General features: G+C 35.6%; 1 non-coding gene across 1 annotated transcript; it reads left to right on the top strand.

Moving 5' to 3' along the window:
• Positions 1 to 618: 618 nt before the first annotated feature.
• On the top strand, positions 619 to 725 carry LOC133793347 (small nucleolar RNA R71). Its single transcript, XR_009874793.1, has one exon. It is a non-coding gene; the product is annotated as a small nucleolar RNA R71 (small nucleolar RNA).
• Positions 726 to 7,485: the final 6,760 nt, after the last annotated feature.

The raw sequence follows: 7,485 nt of genomic DNA on the forward strand, positions 1-7,485 counted from the left end.
AGTATTCTCGAGAGAACTTCATTGTGGATGAGCATTGTATTGAGGTGCAGAATACGTCTTTGATGGTTGAACTTGTTGCTCATTTCTCCATTGGCCTCCAGACGACTGAGCTTGGTTGGAATCTCTCTAACTTAAATTTTGGTGGTTTCTCCAACCAGGGTTGTACGTATGGGAGAATGAATTGTTATATGCCCCTAAGGTATTGCATTGCTCCTCATAAACCCCCCTTAATTCATTCAAAGCTAAGCAGTCCTTAGCTAAATGCTCCGTCCCTCCACAAACAAAGTAAGGTTCTTGCGATTCCGCTTGAGCGATCATGTGCGATTTTTGGCCATTTTTCGTCATTAAGACCTCAAATTGCCTTTTCAAAGCTTTGAGTTAGGCCTTAACACTATCCTCTTCTCGAAGTTGATAAATCCCAGATGGTTTGTGTCGGTTTGTGCTATCAGTAGCACCTGGACTAGTCCAGGTGTGAGACTTTTCGCGGTTTCTTCGAGATATTCAAGAGCATCGTCTGGCTCTTTTTTGAGGAATTCACCATTGCATAGAATTTCTACAAACTGGCGCTCATGACTCGTGAGGCCTTCATAGAAGAAACTGACCAAACGCTAGTTCTCATAGCCATGGTGTGAGCATTGATTTAATAGATCTTTGAATCTTTCCCAGACTTGATAGAGCATTTCATTGTCCTTTTGGGAGAATGTGGAAATCTGTCATTTTAGACTGTTGGTCTTATGGCTGGGGAAGTGTTTCAGAAAGAAAGATTTGATCATCTCCTCCCATGTTCCAATTGACCTAGGTCTCAAAGAGTACAACCGACTTTTGGCTTTCTTCTTCAAGGAGAAAGGGAAGAACTTCAGTCGCACAGCGTCGGCATTTTCGGCTCGGTTATGAAACGTGGCTACTACCTCCTCGAATTCTTTGATATGCACGTATGGGCTTTCGTTTTCCATTCCATAAAACGTGGGCAAGAGTTGAATCATGCCAGGTTTAAAATCTAATGCGGGCATATAAGGAGGGAAGATAATGCATGAAGGCATAGAAGTGCGAGTGGGATGGAGGTAGTCATTGAGAGTTCTTGGTTGGATGTCATCATTGAGAGCCATTGCGAATGGATTATTATCAACGAAAGTTTGTGGAGAAGCAGGATTGGTGGAAGGAGTTCCGGAAGGAGTGGCGAATGAATTGGAAGAAGTGTCACTGGAAGTTTCGTGATGATTCATCCACTCTCGGAAATCAGAATTTTATGTCTTTATTTTTTTTTTGACTCTTTTTTTTGTTAAACTTGTTCCCAGGTGGATTTGGAGGTTTTTGGGTGATCTCCAATGCCTTACTAGAACTCCCCGAGGTTACTGAGTAAGTATGGTGGATCACAAGTCAACCTTTTCGACCAAACAACCTTTAAGCAGAGTGAAATTGATTATTTTGATAGAACAAACGTGGTTTTCTTATAGTAATAAGTTCAACAAAGTAATAGTGCAAAGGTAGATGCTCAAAATGTTCCCATACCGATTGGGAAGGTTGCCAAGGTACCGCTTTAAACCCACACTTGCCTAGACAAAACTCCCCGAGGTTCCCATGTAAGTGTGGAAGGTAACGCTATCACAAACCTTATTTAGCAACCAATCTTTCTAGATAGAACAATATTAGTTTCTACCATTTGAAACTTTACACAATTGTTCCCAATACTAATCGTTTTATGATTGAAATTTTATGAACAATTTTATACAATTTTATGTTTTTTTTTTGTTTTGGAAACCTAAATTCTAAGGAAAACTAAGGCAAAGTTACTAACACAATTAGTAAATAAATAAAAAAAATTAAAAACTACACTAACACAATATTTATTCCAACAAAAACACAAATAAAGTTACTAATATTTTTGTAAAAACTTCACTAAACCTTTGAAAACTACCTCCCTGGCAACGACGCCAAAATTTGTTTAATGCCCAAAATGTGACTACCACTAAGCGGTAGTTGTAGTAATATCGGGCAGTCGATCCACAAGGAGGTAACCTAAAATAAAAAGATTAGTATAAAACAACACAAAAAGTCAGTAACAAGAAATAAATAAAATTGTAAATGAAAAGAGGTTTGAGATTTTGGTATTGTCTTTTTGATAAGGTGATAAAATGAGATAAGTGAAATAAAGGTAAGATGTAATCAAGAGTTTGAGAAAAGGAAAGGTTTCAAGAATCACCCATATGCTTGTTTAGTTACTTGGTTACTTGATTTATAAAAATACACAAGTAAATAGTTCACATCCCAATATTTATTTGGAAAATCTAACATTAAAGTCCATATTCTTTTCTAACAAAAGTTCATTTGAGTTATAAAGTTCTTTACTTTAAAAGCACAATGTTAATCTTATGAAAAATCTAAGAATGACAAAATACCCAAGGGCAATAATGCAATAGAAGATTAGACATAAAATTATGTATCAATATTACTTTTACTAATTAGAAGCACATAGAAAGTGCATGACTAATCCTATATACTATTAGCATAAGTAAATAAAGATAACAAAATAGAGATGGAGATGAAAGAACATAAATAACTCAAATATATTACATTAAGAACATAGTAAATCAAAGTAGCAAAATAACATCACTAGCATATGGAATCATCCCTAACCTTCCTAGGAAGATTAGGCCATTATGCTCATGATTCTCACAAAATTCTAAGAAGAAAGTGAGTAGAAATTTTGTTGTAGTTTCATTACTCTAAAAAATTACCTACTAAGTGTGAAGAAGGAGTCCCTATTTATAGAGGGAGAAAATGACTAAAAAGAAATTAAACAACAAATTTGGGTTTACAAAATACATCTGAAATATTAATAATAAAATATGATTTTGAAAAATCAAATCTTATTATTAATATTAACCTAGCTATTTTGGTGTATGGTCATTTTCCCTTTTTTAAAATACCATAAAGACATGAGCTTTAAAGCTCAAAATAACAATTTTTGCAAAGCCCAATACCCACAAAACATGGGTTGAAAGTGGCTGGTGACACAAGAGGGTTTAGACCCATTCCCAGTCAATGAGGAGGTGCCACGTAGGCACTGGCTGGGAGAGGAGAAAGCTAGGTTTAGGCTTGCTACGTGGGCTGCTGGAACATGACTGGTGATCACATTTGGGCTTTAGTTGTGATGAAGGGGGCTGCGTTTGGGCCACTGGATTGGGGAAGCTTCAGTTGGGCTAGGAGATTGCTTTGGAGGAGAGGATGCGACAGTTGGAGGGTCACGTTGCTGTTGGAATGAAGGCTGCTGAAGGGAAGGCTGGTGGAGAGAAGGACGCGTGGCGTGAGGAGGTTGGCTGGCAGGTTGGCAGCGTCAGGCGGCTCGACTCGGCTCGACTTCAGTGGGCTGGGGAGGAAATTAGGCCTGGGCTTCTCCTTCAGTTGGGCTTTAATCTCAAGAATACCATTTTCTCTTCTCTTTTTGTCAATTTTAACTATTTCTTTCTTCTATCTTTTTATTATTGTCCAAATGCAAATTATTTCCTGAAAAAATTAATATTTTCAATTAAAACAAATATTATAATAAATTCATGAAAATATTAATTAAAACTTAATTTATTTTACACTTTAAAACTAATGAATTCGCATTTTTGAGCACTAATCAGTTGACTACAAACAAAAGGTAGCATAAGGAACTTTAGTGGTGGAAGGATCCAAAGATGTCCTAATTTTTGCTTTGGGCACCCCTGAGCATTCTAGACGTGTTAGGGGGATGCCTAATGGTGTCACCCCTACCCAATTTTTTAAGACACCATAGCCTAAGAGAAAAAGTTAACTCGAAGTAACTACTTCAGAAGATAGCCGCATTAATAGGCTGGAAGAGCAACTTCGAAAATCTGATGAGAGGAATCGTCGAACAGAGGAGAAGTTAAATCAATTGATGGAGCAATTTAGATCGACACATAGCAATATCGATGAGTCATCGCATGCATCTGGTTCTTGTGTGGGAAGAGCAGCCTCTAATGTATCACCACCACTAGCACCATATGTTGAACAAAAGGTTGTTCCACCAGTACTAGCACCACCACCACCACCACCACCACCACTAGCACCACATGTTCAACAAGTGCTTGTTCCACCAATACTAGCACCACCACCACATGTTCAACCAATGATTACTCCACCAGAACCAATTATGCATGAGGTATTCTTATTACCATAATCAACTTAGCCAATGTTAATGCTTAATAATTTCACTATTGTACTATATTAATTATTTCTTTCTAACGCAGCATATTAAATGCAAGCTTGCTATCAAAACGATAGACAACATAGTAGCATCGGGATACATCCTTAAGACTGATAGTACAGATATCCATGGAAAAAATATGCCTAAAGAAGTTGCTCGTGTAGTCGTTGAGGTAGCCCACGATGAGATGGCTAGGCTACAATTTCCTAATTTGAAGGATCATTTTGGTAGGTCAAGTAGTTGGGGTACCTGTAGCATGGCATAAACATCTTATTTTCGACGAAAGTGAGCGGGGACAGGTAATGTCTATAAGTTTTTATCGCCTAACTTATTTTATTTTGAAATTTATTTTATTTTAACTTTTCCTTGGGTCATAAGCATAAGAGAAAGCAATAATATATTGAGGCGATGATACCTTCCACTCAACATCCACAACCCCCAAAGCTTCCGCGTGTAGAGCCATTGACACAGGAGGTAGTGTCAATCTCTCACAATGATTCGGCATCTATGTCAAGCAATTTGACCTCTTTATTGAAGTTTGTATCACCATGGGATAATGAATACCACAAGAAGATTAATATCCCATCGCATGTTTTTGGATACAACACGATCGCTACGCTTTTCAAGGATGATGTGATGCAATTTTGCAACATGGAAAAGATTGGAAAAACTCCAATGACATTGTATTTGAGGTATATATTCATGTCTTTTATAATTTAAAGTTTGAATTATATGCATGCCTTTTATAATTAAATATGATTAATTTCTAGGTTGTTGGATGATATACTACATACCAATGGGTTGGATCATTTGTACGTGTTTCCGCATCCAGGTGAAGTTAGTTTAGGTCATGAGAATAAGCGTGCCCAAGCACTTAAAGATCAACTCATTCAAATGGGCGAGAAGCAGTTCCTTATTTGTCCCTAGAATAACAAGTATGTTTATATTGAGTTTTGAAATGTTAAGTTCATATAGTCATTTTCTAAATATTTGATTGTTTGTTTTCTAGTGAACATTGGATGTTATTGCTATTTCAACCTCACTCACATTATGTGGCGTTCTTGGATCCCATTAACCTTCAATTATGCATTGAGATTAAAAATATAGTTAGGCTGTAAGTTTATATAAGTTTCATTCCTTAAAGTATATTATCTTTTTAATAGTACTTGTTTGCTAATTAAAATACTTTTATTATGTATAGTGCTTTCACGCTATATGATACGGAAAAAAGGAGAAAGAGTTGTAAGTCTAAATTATGATAGTCCAAAAGTAAGTAACATTCAACTTTATAAAACATAAGATTTAAATTATAAGTATACTAACAAGTATATGTAATATACTTTTACATTTGTCTATGTTAACAGTGCCGACAACAACCAAAAACCACAGAGTACGGTATCTATTGCATGAAGTATGCTAGGGATCTCATTTCACAACAAAGAACCAGAGCATATCTATCGAATAATGTAATAATTAAATGTGTTTACCTTTTAACTTTAATAAAGTTATATTTTAATTTCATATATATTTGACATGTAACTTATAATTTAAATTATTTACAGGTCAATTCAGATTTACCATATACTGATGCTGAACTTAATGAAGTTCAAGAAGAGTGGGCAAAATATATTCTACCGCAACTCGCTAAATGATGGCATGCATGCTTAGTACCTATGTGAGGGGATTTAGTCATTTTTTGAACTTTGTTTTTCTTTTATTAGAAATTATTAGAATTAATCAAATACAGAATCAATCTAACAAATTATAGGTAGTTAATTTAGCTTTTTGAGGTGCGTCCTGTGCTAAATATTCATTTTATGACAAACTTTTTTGGAACTATGTATTTCTTTTATTTAGAAAGTGTTAGAACAAATCAAATGTAAAGTTAATGTTACCAATGTTAATTTAATTTAATTTAATTTTTGATGTGCATTCTTTTACTGCAATTGCTGCGTTGATTTTGAAACCAGTGGACATTGACAACATATTTGCAATGTCCTCTGGTGTGGAAACTTTGCGACAGTTAAAAACTGTCACCATAGACAGCCAATCACGACACATAATAACTGTCGGCGTTGCCAGCAATGGCGACACCTATTAACTGTCGGTGTTGCCAGCAATGACGACACTTAATAACTGTCGGCGTTGCCAGCAACGACGACACCTAATAACTGTCAGCGTAGCCAGCAACGACGACACCTAATAACTTTCGGCGTTGCCACCAACGGCGACACCTAATAATTGTTGGCGTAGCTACCCTATGCCGGCATAGGGAAATACGACAGTTAGTCGACTATCGTCGTTGCTCAATAGCGACAGTTAAAAACTGTCGGGAAATCCTATTTTTATAGTAGTGGGATGTGACCTACACTCAACATGACAACGAAAACTGGACAGTGTCACATGAGCAAGTAACCAGATGTGACATATTTGAAGGTGAACTCCTATTCTCACTAAACATTTCATCAAATGATACTGATGTTATTGTGACATTAGCGAACGATCGACCGTTTTGGTGCTACGCATGAATTTAGCGTGCCCTATTGACCTAAGTCTACAAGTACCAATTTGATCTCAATAGACTTATAAGCACTAATTTATATCTAAATTATTATGATCAGGTGGCATGTTTTATGTTAATCAGACTCCCTTATATATTTACTACTTTGTTATTGTAAAAAAATTATGCTATATTAATTTAAAGATGATGCATATAATTCTCAAAAACAATTGGTAGAATAAACTACTTCAATAAACAAATAACATATCACCAAAAAAGGTTCAATAATTACTTTCAACCCCAATAAGTTATGTTCAATTATTACTTTCAACCCCAATAAGTTATTTAAACTTCCATCAACCAAAATATAGTAACAACAATTAGGCTAAAAATAATGTGGATCATAGGCTATAAATTGTGTACAATAGTAGAAATCTCCGCGTGTTTCGACGTATTTATTATGCTTTGATAATTAATGTTGCATGTATTGGAATACTATGCATGCATATGCATATTAGGAAAATTACAAATTTAACCCAAAAAGTTATTAAAAAATATTGACTAAATCATACAATGGCATGTTTACTCCTTCGAAAAATGTTAATAAAACATTTAGTGTGAAACCAGTTAACAAAATCGACTACAACCAATATTTTTCACAATATTTTAGCTTGTTGTGGGTCCCGCAGCTGATGGACCCAAAACGGGTATGTTTAAAAATTTATATATCGCAAGCGCACGAATCGTCCATATAGAATAGTGATCGTAAGCAATG

Source organism: Humulus lupulus, chromosome 7 (genome assembly GCF_963169125.1).
Source record: "Humulus lupulus chromosome 7, drHumLupu1.1, whole genome shotgun sequence".
Taxonomy (NCBI): Eukaryota; Viridiplantae; Streptophyta; class Magnoliopsida; order Rosales; family Cannabaceae; genus Humulus; species Humulus lupulus.